Here is a 20,067-nt window from a genome sequence, read left to right on the forward strand (position 1 = left end):
TTAGAAAAGAAGGAGATCATGCCATTTGCAACGTGGATGAGCCTGGATGGCATATGCTAAGTTAAATAAACCACATACAAAAAAACAAAACCTTCCTGACCTCACTGACATGTGAAATATAAAAAAGTCAAGTGTGGGGGTGCCTGGGTGGCTCGGTCGGTTAGGCATCTGACTTCAGCTCAGGTCATGATCTCACAGACCGTGAGTTCGAGCCCCGCGTCGGGCTCTGGGCTGATGGCTCAGAGTCTGGAGCCTGCTTCCGGTTCTGTGTGTCCCTCTCTGTCTGCCCCTCCCCCGTTCATGCTCTGTCTCTCTCTGTCTCAAAAATAAACGTAAAAAAAAAAATTTTTTTTAAAGTCAAGTGTGTAGAAGCAGAGAGTGGCACGGTGGGTACCAGAGGCTGGAGAATGGAGGGAAATGGGGAGATGTTGGTCAAAAGGTACAAAGTTGCAATTATGTAAGATGAGTAAAACCACAGATCTGATGTAAAGCATGGTAACTATAGTTAATAATGTGGTATTACACACCGGAAATGTGCTAAAAGAATAGATTTTAGGTCTTCTCACCACACACATGTGACTATGTGAGGGGACATGTTAATTAGCTTGACTGTGTAACCATTTCATTACATGTATGTATATCAAATCGTCACACTGTACACCTTAAATATCTACAATTTTTTCTGTTTACTTATTTTTGAGAGAGAGAGAGAGAGTGGGGAAAGGGCAGAGAGAGGGAAGGACAGGGGATGAAAAGCAGGCTCTGCACTGACAGCAGAGAGCCTGATGTGGGGCTCGAACTCATGAACTGTGAGATCATGACCTAAGCCGAAGTCAGATGCTCAACTGACTGAGCCACCCAGGTGCCCCTCTATTTTATTAAAAAAAAATTATTTTCAATGGGAAGAAAAATCCAACTTTTTTTCTTTCCAAAGACTCAAAGGAGTCATTTCCATTGCCCTTGGGAGAAAGAGTGGGTTGATAGTAGAACAAGATAGTAAGGCTTAGAAACTGCCTCGAAGAGAGGGAGGAGGTTGAATGCACTTCTATTAGGCATCAGAATCCTGGAGGGGGCTGGCCAGGGCGGGAGACTGGGCCTTCTCCTAGTCCTTACGGATGACTCCAACTGGGCTAACGTCTTAAAGTTCATGGACAATTGCTTCACATCACTGGAAGACATGGGAAAATATGAAGCACACGTGAAAAGGAGAGGGAGCAAGGTTTTGCAAGCCTGTTGTGGAAGGTAGCACAGGAGGGAGCAGTAGAAAGGGGTCTGAGAAACCAGGCCATGCGGGAGCAAACTTTAAGGTGCTCCTTCCAGGCACCGTGGGATCTCACTCCGCCTGGGAAAGCAGACTGCGAATTGTCACTATGCAGTGGAACCAAGAGAGAAAGGTCCTTCCAGAAGGAGACCTAAGGTTCACTATTCTGCCACCAGAACTGTGAAGATGGGCCTAAGAACGTCAGCTCTAGCCGCTAGGTGAAGCACTTTCGGGTGTTGAAGGCACCAGGGCGGAAATGGGGCACATCTGGAAAAGAGCCCAGAGCTCCAGTGGACAGTGTGAACTGCACTTGCAAGGGAGTCAGAAGACACAGCGTGGGCCCTGCTCTGGGCCTGGGGGCCTGAGAGTCTAGAAGGGACATATCCAGTCCTAGAAGGGGAAAGCTCCAAGATTCGGTGCAGTACACCCGGCCACAGTTATTTTTTAACGTCACGGGGAGGAAGACTATTCAGTGGGAAAATGAATGACCATGCCACCAGCGATTCAGAAGCTAAAATCTTCTTAGGAGTAAAGAATACCAGGTGGAGCCAATACACAGCCACCAACTAAATGTTAAATAAGTTTCTAAAATAGATACCTGCGTTTTTTTTTTTCTTTCTCATGAGCTGTGAGACCCTTGAATGTGCCAAGTGTCTTCAGCAAGCCCCTCCATCCTGCTCCTGGGGGATGAGCAATAGGGATTATATCACCTGGCTTCCAGAAAGCCCATTTGGGTTCAGCCTGTGGGAGTCCCTGGCAGGAGATCAGAGAGAGAGCAGAGAAGAAGGCTGGGTTGGGGGAGGGGGGAGTCCCTGACTCTCTCTCCGCAAGGTCCCCCCAGGCTGGCTGTGTGTCTCACTGGAGATTACTACTCCTCTCAAGGGCACCTGCTCGACAGGACTCCCTCATTCCAAGTTTGAATCACCTCTCCCTTCCTTGTCTTGCCAGTCCTTACCTTGTCATGTAATAATTCTATTGCTGCCAGCCCTGCATTTCAGTGCCACTGCTGTGGCTCCTCTATATCCCACCTACTCCTTTATATTTGGTCCTTTTGTAAATAATCCCTGTTTGAATTATCCCAATTCCAATATACCATCTGTTTCCTGTTGGGGCCCTGGCTGCCGCATGGCAGCAATGGCGGGGAGGGGATGAACACCAGGAGGAGCAGGGTAGAGAGAAGTGTCACCTTGTCAACACCAGGCTCTTCATAGACCTTAGAAAGAACAGACAGACAATTCATGTCAGGTCCAAAGCAAGACCCTGGAACAAGGTTCCAACCAGAAGCTCTCGTATGTCTCTACAGCTGCTCTTGGGAACAAAGAGAGTAACGCCCAAACCTGAGGATGAACAGGGTGAGTCTGGAGATGAGAATAGAAGAAATGAACCCAGCCATGTGGCCAGTAGTCAGCTCCAATATGCTGTGCATTTGAGACAGTAGACTCATCCCTGTCTTGCCACACCTACCTCTTACACACACATACACACACACACACACACACACACACACACACAGCCCAGGAGCTTCCCCAGGATCAGGAGCACCTATGAAGGGCTCAGTGCAGGAATGGAAGAGGTGCTGCATGGGGGTCAGCTTCTCACTGGGGAAGGTTTGAACTCTCCTCAGAAGCCAAACTCATTTGGGTCAGTTTTAGAATCTTCAAGAGTCTACCAGCTGCTGACCATCTCTCACCCAGAAGCAGCACCATGCCCTGGTTATGGGCTATTCATCTATTTGTCAGACAAGAGACCCAAAAGGGCTGAAAATATCCTAGGGAGAATAAGGACTGACTGGTGACACAACACAGCAGGGGATGGAAGGCTAAGCTGAGTCTGGCCAAGAGGCTGTGGATCACCTCCCCAGGAGGATAGTTTGCATGAATGAGGCAGAGGGGAGGGAGGTGCTGAGAGAGTTGCCATGGGGGAGAGGCAGGACAGTGGCAGGCTCAGTCTGGCAGCAGGTGCCCAGCTCAGGTTCACAGAGGAGCTCTGAACACGGACGGAGCAAGGATTGGACCACTTCTGGTCCAACAAAGACTGATGGGCATGGTTTTCCACTCGGCATCTGGAAGCTCTTGCAGCCCAAAACTCAGCACCCCAGGCAGGGCTGCAGGCTCCAGGAGGTGAACCGTGACAAACAGGAAAAACATGACCTACCCAAGGGGGCCCAGCAGGCGCAGGCTGATCTGAGTACAAATGAGACACTGCCTAGGGTTCCTTAGAAAGGTTTGTAGAGAAGATCCTCTGTAGGGGGATTGAAGTGTCCCCCTAAATGATCACTAAGAGTAATGAGCCAACAAATATTGAACAAAACCTGTTCCCATTGACTGACGCTACATAGAAGTGCCGTATGAGAAAGGGGTTCTAGCTTCTCCAATACATTGGTGTGGAAGAAAATAACTAGGGAGAAAGGCATGATGGAAAAGAAATACATAGTTAAGAACTCAGTCTTTTCTAATGGTGTCTGAAGTGAGTGGAGGCCTAGGGGAAAGCCCCTTTAACGGGTTTCCCAGAAGGCATCAGACTTCCTCAGTCTGATTCTCATGAAGAGAAGTCCTCAGGAGCCTCAGCTATCCTGGCTCCAGCTTCCAGGCACTGGGCCTCTGCTAATACTGAAGAGTAGCAAGTAAGTAATGCAATTACTTGCCATCTGGTAATTGCTGTAAACAAAAGTTAATTTTTCTAAAACGTCACCACCAACTTCTATCAAATACACAGAAAGAATGACCTCCAAATCAGAAGCTTACCCGCCATTTTTTATTGTGTGGTGGTTTTCTGTTGCGGTTATACTTTTGTTGGAGCTCTGTGGGAGAATGATGTCTTCTGAGTGGCTAAAAATAACACTGTGGTAATAACAGTAGCCGCTAACTTCAGAGAGCTTTATATGTGCTAGCCATACACGAAGCTCTTTATATGCAGCTCTGGTCTTTAATCTGCACAACAACCCCATGACCTAAGAACTATGACCAAGCCCATTTTCCAGATTTGAGAAGAGGGAATAGAAATAGCTTGCTTTAGGTAGGGAGATGGGGTGTGAGGATCAGGGCCTTAAAGTCCAAGTTCTTAACCATTGGGCTACACCCTGGAGGCGGCTGTTTGCTTTCCACACCCTATACACTTCATATGAGATGAGAAAGGTCTTTGATAAAGGGGACAAGGAGTGGGAAGGGATGGCTGGCAACTGGTATGTGCATTTTTTAGAAACTTTCAGAAATAAAATAAGGAGAATGTATGTTGAAAATGCACTCACAAAACCAATTTTAATCTAGTAAGGGTTGGTTTGAAATGTTCTGAAAGAACCCTCATCATGACCTCTGCACTCACAGTTCCACAATAGCACAGGCAACCCAGGGGAGGAAAAGCCCACTAGAGCCAACGCCATCTAGAATTTGTCAGTTCCGTTCTAAACGTCCTTTTGTTCGTTTTGTCTTGAACACGACGGATTTACACCGTTTAGCGCACAATATGAACTACTAAGCGAGTAATTGAAATCACTGGTGATCAATGAAGTATGTGGTGGGGAGCCACACGAAAGCACAAGAAAATACTTCCACCTGTGCTGTGGCCAGAAGAGTGATGTGAGGCATAGTGAGCAAAATCAAAGCTGAGTTTAAGCCAGGTTTTCTCCAATTCTCCTTTGTTGAATTTGAAAGAAAATGGTAAAAAGAGTAAGAAATTAATACCAGGTATTTTGTGTACATAAACATCTGAATGTACCTCAAATCATTATTAGGGATCAAACACACCTTTAGGGCAACAGTACTGTTTTCTCAGAATTAAGGGCAAAGTTGGAAATACTCCTTTCTCCCAATTGTGACAGAAGAGAAAAAGGTGAGCGGCTTTCTGCCAAGAGTCCTGCGTCCTATTTCTGAAACCTAACCCTAACTTCTCTTCATTCTTTAATCTCCTGGACTTCGTCCCCCTAACTATCCTCTCTTTCCTTCTACACCCTTCCCCCCATGAATTCATGAACATCGAAAGATTGCATTCTTCTTTCCATCCTATTCGTGTTAAATAGTGAACCAAGGAACTGATTTATTAAGAAAGAACCAGACCCAATATAATAAAGCATCAGTTTATAACCTAAATAAAGAACTAGAGACCACATTAATAGCATATTTAACCATAAATCTTTTTTTATAGTTTTTTTTTAAGTTCAGTTATTTTGAGATAAAGAATGTTAGCAGGGGAGGGGCAGAGAGAGAAGGAGAGAGAGAATCCCAAGCAGGCTCTGTGCTGTCAGTGCAGAGCCCAATGTGGGGCTCGAACTCATGAACCGTGAGATCATGATGTGAGCTGAAATCAAGAGTCAGTAGTTTAACCCTCTGAGCCACCCAGGCACCCCTAGCCATAAATCTTAATTAGAACATTAACACCCAGAAAATATAGAGGACATCTAGACCAGTAAGAAAAGCCACATAGGTTTGCCTGATTATTTACATAGGAGTAACAAAGATATTAATTTATGATATGGACCTTCTTAGGTTTCGTTGCCTGTTATTGTAAGGAATCTAAGATGGACTTTATTATTTGCTATCCTGAGGTTAACCTCTTAGCCAAACGGAAAAGTTTCTCTCCTCCAGATTTTACTGGCAGTACCTATAAATGTGAACAAATTCTCAGTTTCTCTGTTCTTGAGGTCCCCCAAATACCCCAAGCTTGTTGGCCTGCCCAGAAGTGATCTTCCTTGCTCCCTTGTGCGACTAGACCCTGCAAGCCAGGTACCAGAACAGTTTTTCTGGGAAGCTACCTATTTCCTCAAAAGCGTCTTGTCATATCTGATTAAATGGGCATCTTTCCCAAAGATGACATTCTAGGCAAGGCTATGATTGTTCAATCAATTTTCCCAGTGATAGCTTGGTAAAAGAACAGGTTTTTATTGAACCTTTGCAAATAACCATATTGTTGTGAAAAGTAAGAATACTCAACAATAGTTTCTGAATTCGAGAGATAGGAAGTGAGGTCAATGAGAAAAACATATCATTTAAAAATGTTTTATTTCAGTTTATAAAATCAACTAAATTGTTATGGGGTACAGATAAGCATAAGAGGAAGAGTCTTCCTTGTATGTGCAGAAAATACAGCATTAAAACAACATCAACAATATTCTGAACATACAACTACAATCATGCCTCATCAGTTGATTCAGTACAATGTGACCAATTCTCGTTCTGTCATATCTTGGGTTCGCAGCTTTCAGAAGCCATCTGCTTCTCAACTATAGAATTCTGAAAGTCCTGATTCAGTCTTTAGGGATAGACTAAAATTTGCGTAAGCAAAACCCAGAAGAGCATGGACCCAAGAGTCTATTCTTTGAAGTATCATTAGTTTAAAGTACCTAGAAAGTACTTTAATTTTACTTTCTATGGGGTTCTGGGGCAGGTGTTGTTTTTACTATTAAGCAAATATGAGAAATTCCAGAATATTCACGTATTTAATTTTATTGTTCATCGTCCCCTACAGTGAAAGGATCATGCTTTTCTTTTTAACCGTAGGTTAAGTCTGTTAAATTTGTACAGGTAAAACGTTATCAATATAATACTTTAGCAATTTCATACTTCATGGGAAGCCCCAGAAGATATGTCAATATGCTAATTTTTCAATAACATGTGTGAAGCACGGGGAAAGCACAGAAATAATATGAAATAGCTCTGATGAGATTTCCTATATTTATCAGAAATTGCTGTGGTATATACCAAGAATATAGAATAAGAGAGTCAGTAAGTCTGGAGCAAGCTCTAAAGACTACATTTTAATAAAATTTCAGAGGCAAGTCTAACATACATCACCAACTAAAAACCACTGGCCAAGAAGATGCTAGGTTCAAATTTAAAGTCAGGTTGTGGCCAAGTTTTAAATAATAAATGAAATTATGACTGATAACCCTATTGTGCTGTTGACTTACAACATCAGATAAAGAACCACTATGTGTGTTTTCATTAGTATGTGGGAAAATATATACAAAGTTAACCTATACATGAAAAAGCGGGCCCTGTGTTAGAGAATTGTGCTGAGCCACCACTAGAGGGCACTAAAAACAGAGTATGGAACAAATCCCAAGCACCTGTCGTTCCTTACAGAGCTGACCGCAGCATTTGTTTGCCTTACGGAATCTTACACTGTTAGTAATAAAAGTGAGAAGGTGTATCTCTCTGAGACTTGGTGAATTTGCACCCTCATGTCTCATTGACATACCAACTTCATGGTTATTATTTAGGGGATTCCTGCCAGGGCAGAGGTGCCTAACGTAATATTACAAGGTTCCTCTTGTCTAACGTCTAGTTTGACCCTTCCCCTCAGGCTCTATTTACTCCAATAACTTTTCAAATTTTTTATTATACAACATCAAATGAAAGAACATACACAGCTATGTACTCATCCCAAGGTTTAGTAAGGAGATAAAGGTACTTGCCTCAGATATTTTCAAGAAACCAAAAGCAGTACAGATAGAGTAGAAGCCATTTTGAACACTCTCCCAGCTCCATTTGCTTCCCTCCCTGTGTTTAACAATTCCGGAATGAACCACTATTCTATCATTGATAGGAGCTGTTCCACCGTATGTTTAATGCTTATATCACATATAAAGATGCACCGTTTATATTATAGTGTATTGTTGTGCTCCAGTGGGAACTATTCCTTCTTTGTTTTCTTTATTCCTGCTACTAGATTGGAAGATATGTTTCTTCTCATTATTTTAGTACTACATTTTCAAGCCCAGGTACACATCACATTTAAAGTCCTTAGACTCCTAAATCTGATCCTCTCAGTTCCCATTCTTCATGTCTTCTATCATATTGTTCCTTTTTACCATCATTGTCCATCACCCATTAATATTTGATCCCACATTTCTGAGCAGTGGAAGGAGCATCTGTGTGCATCAGCTCAGTTTATTATGCTGCTGGGAGTCGGCAAATAACCTTCTAGTGGGTCTTCCTTCAAATCCCTCTAAACCCCACTATCAGTATTATTTTTGCAAAGCACAGCTTCCTTTCATTACACCTTGCTACCACCTGTGAACACTGTATTACTTTCTAGCTCAAGTGTCCGCTGATAATGTTTGAAAACATACAATATGTCCTATCGTATTTTTCCAGCCTTCTCTCACTGTTGCCAAAAATTATATGCTCCCCAAATCTAAATCATGACCTTCTCCAATGACCTGCAATATCGTCTGTGTGTGCTTCTGCCTCTGTGCTTTTTTTTCTACCTGTAGGCAACTTTCCTCTTCTTTTCCTCTTCAGATCATGTCCCTCCTCCTAAATCCACTTAGAGACCCATTTGTGAGAAGTCTTATGCCAACTACTCCATTTCCATCTTTATCTCTTGCTTCACCCCTTAGACTCTCCTGAGTTAAAAATCTCAGTTCTACCACTTACGGATTATGTGACCTTTGAAAATCCCTCATGCTTCAGGTAATCATGCAAATAAAGGCAAATGGCCAAACTTCTAAAGCAGCATCACTGGGAAACACTAATGGACATAGGAAAACAACTAGGTGTGTGAGTCTCCAGTTACTCATTCTAGGACAGCACACGGCAATCTGATAGATCTGGACATCAGATTTCAGGAGAGGGGCCCTCTACCCTTGGATTATGGAGCTTTTAAGCTGAATGATTAGGAAAGATCAGGCTTCTCTCTAGTGTCATGAGAGGCTGCAATGCAGTAGCAATATGGTGGGGTAGGGCTTGCCTCTAGCCCTATTCTTCTAATTCAGCAGTGGTAGTTGAAGATCACACCAGCCCTTCTGTCTGCAAAATCAGGCAACTGGGGTACAAGCCTGTGGAAGAATCCATCACCTTAACATCGATGGCTGGGAATGTACCAGTCCCTCCCTGATAAGAAGAGGGGTGCACAGAGGTGGACTTTCTCTCACTTTCCTCATCTGAAACATAGGCATAATAATAGTATCTACCCTCAATGGTGTTGATGTGGGTTCACTTGGGTTACATGCAGTATACATGAAAGAATAACTAGTGCATGCAAAGTGCTCAATAAGTATTAACCCCAACTGTATGTGCATATAATTATGGCACATGTGCCTTTCAAGTGATACCATGCTATGCAAGTTCAGAGTGAGTCACTAACTAGAACTTCCAGAAATAATCATCTACATCAATCCATAGTTGGCCCCCTCTCAATCTGCCTCTACAGAATTTCAGATCATGTTGTCAGCTTCCCTATCTGGATTTTATACTCTGCTTTTCTGTCTGCTTGTTTTGATCCCTGGATCCCAAGGCCTGTCCACATCTGGACCTCACTTCTGCCTATGAGCTAGCTGGTCTGAATTAGTAAGCATCACCTGGCTCCTCCTTACTTGTGGTCATCCCAGAACTCCCAACGACCTTCACTTCTCCCAGGCCCCTTACTGCTGCTGGTGTCACCATGCCCTAGAACCTCCATTCACCCTGGACTGAGGTCTGCCATTCCATCCTCCCCTAAAGCCCTGTCCTTTACCTTCCCTTCTCCTTTCTGAGGTCATGTATGACCCTTCAACGAGGTTGTCTTAAGTTCAGGCTGCTGTAACAAAATGCCGTAGACTTAAACAACAGACGTGTACTTCTCACTGTTCTGGAGGCTGGGAAGTCCAAGATCAAGGTGTTGGCCGATTTTGTATCTTTTTATGTTTTTCAGATGGCTGTCTTCTTGCTGTATCCTTATATAGCCAAAAGAGAGGTCATTTCTTATGTTTCTCCCCATCAGGGGACTAATCCCATCGTGAGGTTCTACCCTCATGGTCTAATCACCTCCAAAAGGCCCCACCTTCACAAAGGATCATACTGGGTACTGGGGCTTTACATGTGAATTTGGGGAGGACACAATATTGGGTCCATAACAAAGCTCTACCACCTGATATAACTTTTGTTCCTACTTTTTCTAGTCTCTCAATCTAGTCACCTCTTACAGCATTTCTTTTGGGAACAATAGAACTGAGTCATGATATATTTATAGGTAGTATGAGGCACACAGTAGTGCTTAAAGATAAGACAAAGCCCTTACTACCAGGGGATTCAAAGTTTGCAAGAGAGACAAACTATAACAACGTCATAAATTCATTTGTAGTAGTTTGTATAGGATAGTCAGCAAATGTAATTATCACTGAGAAAGGGATGTATGGGTCAGAATTCAACTTTTGGCATACCTCATGCGACAGATTCTGCGTTTAGGAAAAGGGAAAAAGACTGTTTCTTCAAGAGTGACACAATTGGCGCCTGGGAGCACAAAGCATGTAGAAATAAAGTATAAAATCCTACAAGCGTGTGTTTGCTTCAGGTATCTATCCTTTCTTTCCTTCTATCTATGTGGCTGAACCATTTCAAAATAAATAAGACATCATGGGGGAAAAAAGACATGACATTCCATCCCTTAATACTTTAACATGCATTTCAAAAAACAAAAAAGAATCCTGAGGACATTCTCTTATATAACCACAGCACCATTATCATACCTAACAAGTAACAAGAATTCTCTAATCTAATCTACTAGCCAACTGTGCTTGTCCGTTTGCTCCCCACCTGCAGAGGTATGATCCACCTTCTCTGCTGGGCTCTGAGCCCAGAGAGGGACTGTCACAGGCAGGCTCCCAGTTGGGTTCAGCCAACAGTAGGCACCCACAGGCCCAAAGGCCAACAGGAAGCACCAGGAAGAGATGAGAAGGGCGGAGGTGGCTGGGACACTTTTACTCTGCTCCTCCCTGCCAGGTTGCTGGTCTGGCATTGGTTGCATCACATCAGGCTTCCCTATTTATTAATCCCGGGTACGGGGGCACCTGGGTGGCTCAATGAATTAAGCTTCCGAGACTCGATTTTGGCTCAGGTCACGATCTCACAGTTATTTAGTTCAAGCCCCACATCTGTGCTGTCAGGGCAGAGCCTGTTTGGGATTTTCTCTCCCTCTTTCTCTGCCCCTCCCCTCCCCTCTCTCTCAAAATAAAAAACATTTAAAAAAGCATCCCTCGTTGGTTTCTCTGGCCCTGACCACATCTTCCAATAGTAGTTAATCACCATTAAATACTTCATGATTAAGTCCTTTGGAGTTTCTCATCTGTTTCCTGTGAAGATCCTGCCTGATATTTGAATGACCCATATTTGAATGTTCACCATTGGCCCAAGGTATTTTTTTAAGTTTCATTTATTTATTTATTTTTTAATTTTTTTTTTACATTTACTTATTTTTGAGAGACAGAGTGAGACAAAGTGAGAGTGGGGGAGGGGCAGAGAGAGAGGGAGGCACAGGATCCGAAGCAGGCTCCAGGCTCTGAACTGTCAGCACAGAGCCCGACGTGCGGCTCAAACCCACAAACCGTGACATCATGACCTAAGCCAAAGTCAGATGCTTAACCAACTGAACCCCCCACGTGCCCCAAAAGTTTTGTGTTTGTTTGTTTGTTTTTTTAACTAAAATCCAATCAATGATCCTGAGTTAGACTTGGTTCCGCCTCATTAGTCTTTTAATCTATTGACTCCTCTTTTTTCTTGCCACTGACTTTTTTAGGAGACCAGTTGCCATAGAAGTCCCACATTCTGAATGTATCCAATTGTTTCCTCATTGTGTTACTTAATTTGTTCTTCTCTGCCTTGTATGTTTTTTAACTTGAATCTAATCAAGCCTTCAGATCCAGCTTCCATTGTAAACACTGTATAATTTATTAGGCATTATCTTAGGAGTTGCATAGCATCATTAGTAGCCAGAAAATTGGCTGGTTTGATTACCAAGTGATGATAGCTATATTTCTCTATTTTAAAACGTTTTCTTTCCCCCACTTACTATTAGCAAGTAAGCTGTGGGGGTGATATTCTAGTAAGTATCTAGGGCTCTGTCCACCATTCTGCCAGCAACTTTAACATTCATTATTGGTCCTTGTCTGGATTAATTATTTCATTATGTCTCATAAACTTATTTTCTTTTTCTATCTCTACTTCTACATTTATTGCTAATGTTCTTCTTTAAAAGCTTTACTTTGATGACAAGGGCTATTTCTTTTTCCTGACTGTGGTTGCTACAATAAAAGCAGAATACACCGTAAGTTCCCCCCGCCCTTCAATTCCTTATTCTGAAATCAGGCGATCAGTGTAATACTATTGCTAGTATAAATTCTCTACATTGTGCTTCATTAATGAGGCCTCAGAGTTCTGTATAGTTAAGCTTGAATTGGTTATCAGGGAAACTGAACGCTATGCCTTCTGATACACGCTACATTCAGCTCCAGTTATTGCTACAAAGGTATCCTGGCTATCCCTGGTCATCCATATAGTTCTAGCCCTAATAGATGCAGACCTCAGGTAGCACAAGCCATAGGGGAAAAAACATTATCAGTAGCTGGCAATTATACCCCAATTAGATTGTACGTCTCATAGAAGCACTCAAAATGCATTCAAAAGGGCTATTATCTCTTTTCTGTGTTAGCTATTAGTTTCACAAGTCTTTGATCAGAAGATCTTGAAGCTTTGCTCTATTGTTACATTGCTTTCTCTACATGTATACTGAAATAAGCCATTTTTCCCCTTTAAGTGCTTCTGTCTGGGAGAAATAATGGATTTTTAAAAGCTAGGGTGAGACTTCTAGGTTCTGTTTGGATTTTTATGAGCAATCATTTGGGGGCTGGCCTTTGTTATACTTAAACGCATCTCTGGTTGTCTCAGTCTCCCTGTGTGCTGTCACAGATACTTGCTATGGGTAGCAGCAGCTGGTTACCAACCTTCCTGTAGGGAATACTCAGTGCTATTCATCTGCATGGCCCTGGACTTTTCTCTGCATCCCCCTACCTCTTAGTAGCTGTTCCTCAATTATAAACATCAAAGCAAATGGAGAGAACCAGTCTGGGGGTAGAAAAAAGGCTAACATGGCCATCGTCAATTAGTTAAGTCCTTCTCCAATAAAACTAACAATAATCAACTGAAATTTCTAACACTCCTATTGTTATCACAAATAAAGTCTCATCCAATAGTTGATGATATCTTTATAATTATTGGGAAAACAGAATCATCTGTATTTGCCAACCCAAAGCATCTAGGGTAGAGGAGGTACTCAAGAAAACTGTGATATGGTTCATCTGGTCACTGGCTTCTTTGCTCTCAGATCCATTCTCTCTTTCTCATCTGTTCTGTGTCACACGGGCTGTCCCTTGAGAACAAGAATTCCCAGTGCATTCATTTTGTGTTGCTGGATAACAAAATTACAACAAACAAAGTGGCTTAAAATAACACCCAATTATTATCGCCTAGTTCTGTGATTCAGAAGTCTGGGTGAGTTCAGCTGGTTCTCTGCTTAGGATCTCTTAAGGCCCCCTCACGGTGGCAGCCAGGCTCTTAATTTGCAGGCCCTCAGGAAGGATCCACTCTGTAACCCATTCAGGGTGCTGGCAGACTTTGATTCTTTCCAGCTAGGTCCCTTTTCCTTGCTGGCTGCCAATGGGAGGCTAGACCTTGCTCGGTCATTGACTGGGGGATACCCAAGGATAGCACAGCCTGGGCTCAGGGCTGAGGTGGACTGTGGTGAAGCTAACCACTCAAGGCCATTAAAGAATACTCCCACAGCTGGACAGCGAGTTCTTCCTTACAGGAGGATCTAGCCAGGGGGTGACACAATGTGGCCACAGGCCAAGCCGGGATTATCACCTGTTTTTGTAGAGTCCTACAAGCTAAAAATGTTTTTTATACTTTTAATGGTTACATTTCAAATGATTAGGTAAGTAACTTCATAACATACTGATTACTTTGCTGCTTAGCCTACAAAGGCTAGACTATTTGCTATCTTGCCCTACTATCTCGCCAAAAAGAATTAGTGGAGGCGTGAGTTCTGTGCAGAGTATATTTGATGTCTCTTCAAGTCTGGCAGGTTAGAAGAAAGGGCTTGGTCAGAAGAAGAGGTGTCAGGGAGGACAGAGCTCTGATACTGGGGGAAGGGAGGAGATAGGAAACACCCCAAGTAGAAAAGAACAAAATCTTGGAATCATGATAGCAAAGCAGGCCTATAAAATGAGACTGTCATTTAAATCTCCCTGGAACAGAATATAATTTTTTAAGTCTTTGTTAATTTGTTGTAACAAAAATGCTTTTGTTTTAATTTGCATCTCATTTGGTTACTAATAAAGTTGGAGTTGGATTTTTTTTTCATGTGCTAATTTGAAGAATTGCAAATGACTGCCACAAATAAAATGAACAGATTTCTCAACCAAGGACAAAAACAAAATATCCATAAAGCTATCATAATCTATAAAACGGAAAATATATTAATGTCCCAACCAAAAAAATGAGCAAATGCATGTTAAGGCTTATTCTTTTAAATGTGTTAATATTCAATGGGCGCCTGGTGGCTCAGTTGGTTAGGCATCGGACTTAGGCTCAGGTCATGATCTTATAGTTTGTGGGTTTGAGCCCCGTGTCGGACTCTGCGCTGACAGCTCAGAGCCTGGAGCCTGCTTCCGATTCTATGTCTCCCTCTCTCACTGCCCCTCCCCCACTTGCACTCCGTCTCTCAAAAATAAGTGAGCGTGAAAAAAATGGGGGGGGGAGTGTTAATATTCAAAAAGAAAACTAAATTTTGAAGCATAACTTCTGAGTCCAAAACTTCATAATGGGACATTTTGAAATACTTAGGGGTAGTTTCCTAGTACTTGCTACCAGTTCACTTCTTTATCTACTTGGCTAAACTGAATCGTATTCCTAAGACTCATGTTATCAAAGAGCAGAACACAATTTTTTCACCATGCAAACTGAGTCAAACTACGAAGTTTCAATTTGCGAGAAGGATATTTTCCCTTGAAGAAATTGCAATACAAAGTTTCATAAATGCTAGTGCATAACTAGAAAACCTATTATCTGATTGCATCCAGCTCTGTTCAAGAGTAAATTCTCTTTGACGACCAAATTAATATCTTCAAATACTATTTTCTGCTAAAAGCTGCTCCTTTTGAGAATAAGTTGATTTCAGGTCCACATCAGGACATTTCAAAAATGAGTCAGGCACGTTTGTGTGCCAGAAAGCAAGGAAACAATCAGACTGTGAGGAGGTCACATCACGAGCACACAACTAAACTGAAAAGACTTCTGGCAAAGTTGGGGCAATTTGAGCTAAAAAGGAATGCTTAAAACATCAATATATAAAAATTCAGTACTTTTTCAGGGAAACACCAGTCACCATCTGAGTGTTCCAGGGTACCACCTCTTTATTCTCAAAATTGATACAAAAAAAAAAAAAAAAAAAAGAATCAAGGCTCCACCTTCCCTGAACGAGCCGTTTCAGTTTATCAAAGAGCTGATGAGGTCAAGTTCTTCACAAAAAGAATTCCAGCTAATTCATACAGAAGGAATAAAGACCTAGAAAATCGTCATTTTTCAATCTTAGTGAAACAGCAGATCTGAGAAATGATCCATGGATGATAAATCATTAAGTTCTAAGTTGCTGGGGACTTTATAATGGAGGGATCCAGCTGCCACCTCCTAATAAACTGGTCTAGCTTAGCATCACTAAGATTAGCCGTCAGCATTGTCCTGCAAGATACAGGGCAATAGGAACTATAAAGCCCCATTTTTGAAATATTTTTACCAATAAAATGGAACCCAAACCTAAATCATGCTTCCAGATCTAACTACCAGTTTACAGGTAATAAAAATGGAAAATAGAGGAACTACCCAAACACCATAAGAAAGCAATCCACCAAATTCAAATAGTAGAATGCTCCATAATACAAAGGAGTGGTTTCTCCAACACGTGAAGTATATTTAAGAGGAGCAGGAGGGTATAGAACAAAAGATAGAGTAGATATAACAACCAAATGCAATAAATGGGCCTTGTCTGGATCCTGATTTGAACAAACCAGCTATAAATAGCACTTGAGACTATCAAAAAATTTTAATGTGGGTGGGACATTAGGTGAAATTAAGAAACCACTGTTAATTTTGTTAGATCTGATCATGACGTGTAATTATATAAGAAAAAACAGCCCTTATCAGTTAGAAATGCTCCAGCCAGGGTAAACTTTCCTCAAGTCCAATGAGGCCTTTCTAGAACAGGAGGCGGGGGTGTGGGAGTTGGGGGGGCGGGGATTGCATGGGCTTTGAAATGGGATTTTCTGATCCCAAACAGCTTTCGTTCCCTTTGATGCAGTGCACCTCATAAGTAACTAGGAATTTGGGGGAATGAAAAATGTGATTCAGTAATTATGTTTCTGAATACATGATTTTTGTGATGAAGGTAAGCTTTCTTACATTTAGGGAGAAAGTCTTAAAAACATATGAAGACTTTAGGGAAAACTTGTATGTCTACACAGTGAGGTGAAGTAGTGGTTCTTGAAGCCCTAACCCGCCACTAAAATTTTCATCACAGTAAACTGCTGTGTTGAACGGCAGGTGCAGATGAAAATGTGTCTGAGATGCGCCCCTCTGTATTCAAACCCTGGATCAGATCTCTAATGTTGACTCAGACATCCTCTACTGGCGGCGAATGCCCTGAGGTTGAGCATCGCTAGGAAGAAGTCTGAGCCCCAGGATGTAAGGCTGTAGAAGGACCACTGTGATGCTAGTTGCAAACACTGATGGGCATTCAGATGTGCTCGTATTTCCGTCTGTCTTGATATTAGGATTTTAGTTTCTAATAATAAAGTTTTCTAGCACCAACCCCATTTCTTCCATAACCCCTGTTACTTTTGGCTTACTGTTTTATCAACTGCAAGGTTTTTTAGGAATGCATATGAGATTATAGGAAAAATAACTATATACTAGAATTGCCACGTTGACCATTTAGTAGAAACCTGATGTTGAACAAACCACTAAATTTCTCTGGACCGCCTGACTTTTTATGTCACAAATGGGAATACCAGCTGACTCTACAGATTGTTAAGACTGTGTGTATAAAGCGCCTAATGTCGTCTAGCACACGAGGGCCACTGAATAAATAGTGGCGATTATTGTCCAAGGACAGGTTGATTGTCTACCTACCACTGCTCAGCCAGGCAGCTTTAGAAGTAACGAGGCCAATTGCAGAGATCCTGACATGAACACTCAGTGATTATCCCACAGTCTCATCTCCAGCTGAGCCAAACCACAGAAACACAAGCAGTCTTTCATTCCTCTGGTCTGCAGCTCCAAACCCCAAATGAAGCCACACCCTGTCCCATTGTCTTGATTGTTACAGACAAACCGTGCTAAGTTCAGAAGATGGTAAGTTCCTGCTTCTTGTGATGGTAACTCGGGTTAGTATCTGGTATGTTGAGAAGTAGTCCTGGGGCCCACCAGTGGCCTTTCCAGGCATCCCACTGCCAGTCTGTGATAAGCCAGCGCCTGACATCTCTTCTCAGAGTCCAGTGCCAGGGCCTCAGTCTCCATGCCGTCACCCCCATGCCCTCCTCATTGCTTCTGGTTGCCAAAGCTTGGTCGAGGGGAACCCCGAAGGGGTTCACACAGCAAATTCTTCTGTCAGAGGAAACAGGTACGGAGGGAACCCGGTCAGAAACTATAGTCAATGCGGCTATTTCATATGCATTTGGTCAGACTTGAGAAGAGTTTTAAAAAGCACAGGGCTGAACTGAGAGTAAGGCCCTGGATCTTCCCTCATGGAGCTCACAGAAGCTCCCCTAAGACTCAAGAGCAGGCTGCTGGGAACAAGGTCCTAAGGCTTCCTCTGTGAGACTGCCTCAGATTCACACCCTGTCTGTCCCCACTGGTGCCTGAGAACTAAGCAGCCTCTTTAATGATGCCTCAGCCCCTTTTGACTCCAGGCGTCCCCAGACTGCACCCAGCACCAGATCTCACTGAGGGTCCCTTCCAGGATGGTGGCCTCGTCTGGAAGAGAAAGGAGAAAAAGCAGAGTAGAGTGAAGAAAGTAGGAACAAGAAAGGCAGAAATGATACTCAAATACTAAGAAGTGGAAGAGGACTTATTCATGCCTGGGAATGTCACATATTGACATTATCATCATGTATTTCTTATATTTTAATTTTTAAAGAAATCTAAAAATAATAAAGAACTGCAAGGGATTTCTTGCAGTAGGGAATAGGGGCAATGGGTAAAGGAGGTCAAAAGGTACAAACTTCCTGTTACTAAGATCAGTAAGTCCTGGAGATGTTAGGTCCAGCATGGTGACGATAGCTGACAATGTTATATATTTGGAAGTTGCTAAGAGAAAAGAATTTGCAGGATTATATCCTGAAAGGATTCACAGTTTTGTTGTAGAAGTGTAGCCTCTAGGGGCTTGTGTTTCCCATAAAAATGCATGAACTATGAAGGAGGGAAGTTTTTGACCAACTAAGAGATCCTTAGGAGTATTTAGGTTTTAAATCAACCTTCCTCACTCTGTCCTCATTTTTCCAAATGAAGTGGTCATCGGGCATTTAATGTCAATAAATGAAGTGACATTCAATACCATTCGTGTTGCCCATGTAGTAGCAGCTATGCCCTGCACAGAGCTCTTCTTTCCAGACAGTGTAACATTCCCATGGAATGCACTAACAGACAGATCTCCAATTGTTTCTCATAAAACGCTTCCAGACTTGGATCCTCAGAAAGAGTGTCTTCTTGCAAGGAGTCTGAGAACAAGCTTTCACATGTTCCAGAAAGGAGGATTTGAAAACATGGGGGCAGCCTGTTTTCCAAAAAGGGAGAAGAAAAGCAGATGTCCAGTTGATTAGAGAAACTAGCTCTAGGTAGAAGAAGAATGTGAAATGTGTAGGAACTTGAGGGTGACATCAGTCATGCCATGAGGAAGGTGGGTTTTGATCACTGTGTGTGGGCTTTGTGGAAAGAGCATGCAAATGTTAGAGCTAGGTCATTTAAAAATTCATTGCCGGGGCACCTGAGTGGCTCAGTCCAGCATCCAGCTCTTGATTTCAGCTCAGGTCATGATCCCAGGGTCAAGGGATCGAGCCCCGAGTCAGACTTCATGCTGAGCATGGAGTCTACTTAAGATTCTTTCTCTTTCTCCCTCTGCCCCTCTCCCCCACTTGTGTTCTCTCTCTGTCTCCAAAATTAAACACACACTGCTTTCACCACTACACCCTACAAGAGTAAGGAGCAAAATACAATATCAAAATTCACACAAGAACTTAGAAAAATAGACAAAACATAGACAAATAGAAGTTATGAGTGACATTTCCCTATCCTGACTGTCTAGAGCCCATTTGGATATTTTAAAGATACCTCCACAAAAACTAAACCTAATAGAATTTCCAACAACTTACTAGGCTCTTCTTTCAAGAAACTAAAAGAAATTGAGTAAGATTATTGGGTAGAGATTTGGATGAATTCCACAATATGTCCATATTCCTAACAATAAAACCAGTCCAATTTAAAAGTTGCATAAGGGGCAACTGGGTGGTTCAGTCGGTTAGGCATCTTCAGCTCAGGTCATGATTTTATGGTCTGTGGGTTCCAGGCCCTGCTTCAGACTCTGTGCTGACAGCTCAGAACCTGGAGCCTGCTTCGGATTCTGTGTCTCCCTCTCTCTCTGCCCCTCCCCTGCTCACACTCCTTTTCTCTCTCTCAAAAAATAAATAAATAAATAATTTTTAAAAATTTTAAAAAGTTGCATGAAAACTTGACTGGAATTGATTCTAAATTAAGTCCAAGAAAATTCTCAGGTTGATTTCATCTATTTAGAATCGCCTAAAATAAAGAAGTGTGAATGATACCTATTAAGACTTCTGCCAGATTCAAGTTTTTGCTATCAAAAGGATTATACTGAAGGAAACAGAAGAGCCTTCTTTGCTCCTTCATGCTTGAAAGACTTGTTCTCAAAATATAAACCATCTATCCAAACAAATTTAAAAATTGCTCTTCTGTAAGATCTTATGGGATGTGGTATAAGTATAATGAATG

This window comes from Panthera tigris, chromosome A1 (assembly GCF_018350195.1).
Source record: "Panthera tigris isolate Pti1 chromosome A1, P.tigris_Pti1_mat1.1, whole genome shotgun sequence".
NCBI lineage: Eukaryota > Metazoa > Chordata > Mammalia > Carnivora > Felidae > Panthera > Panthera tigris.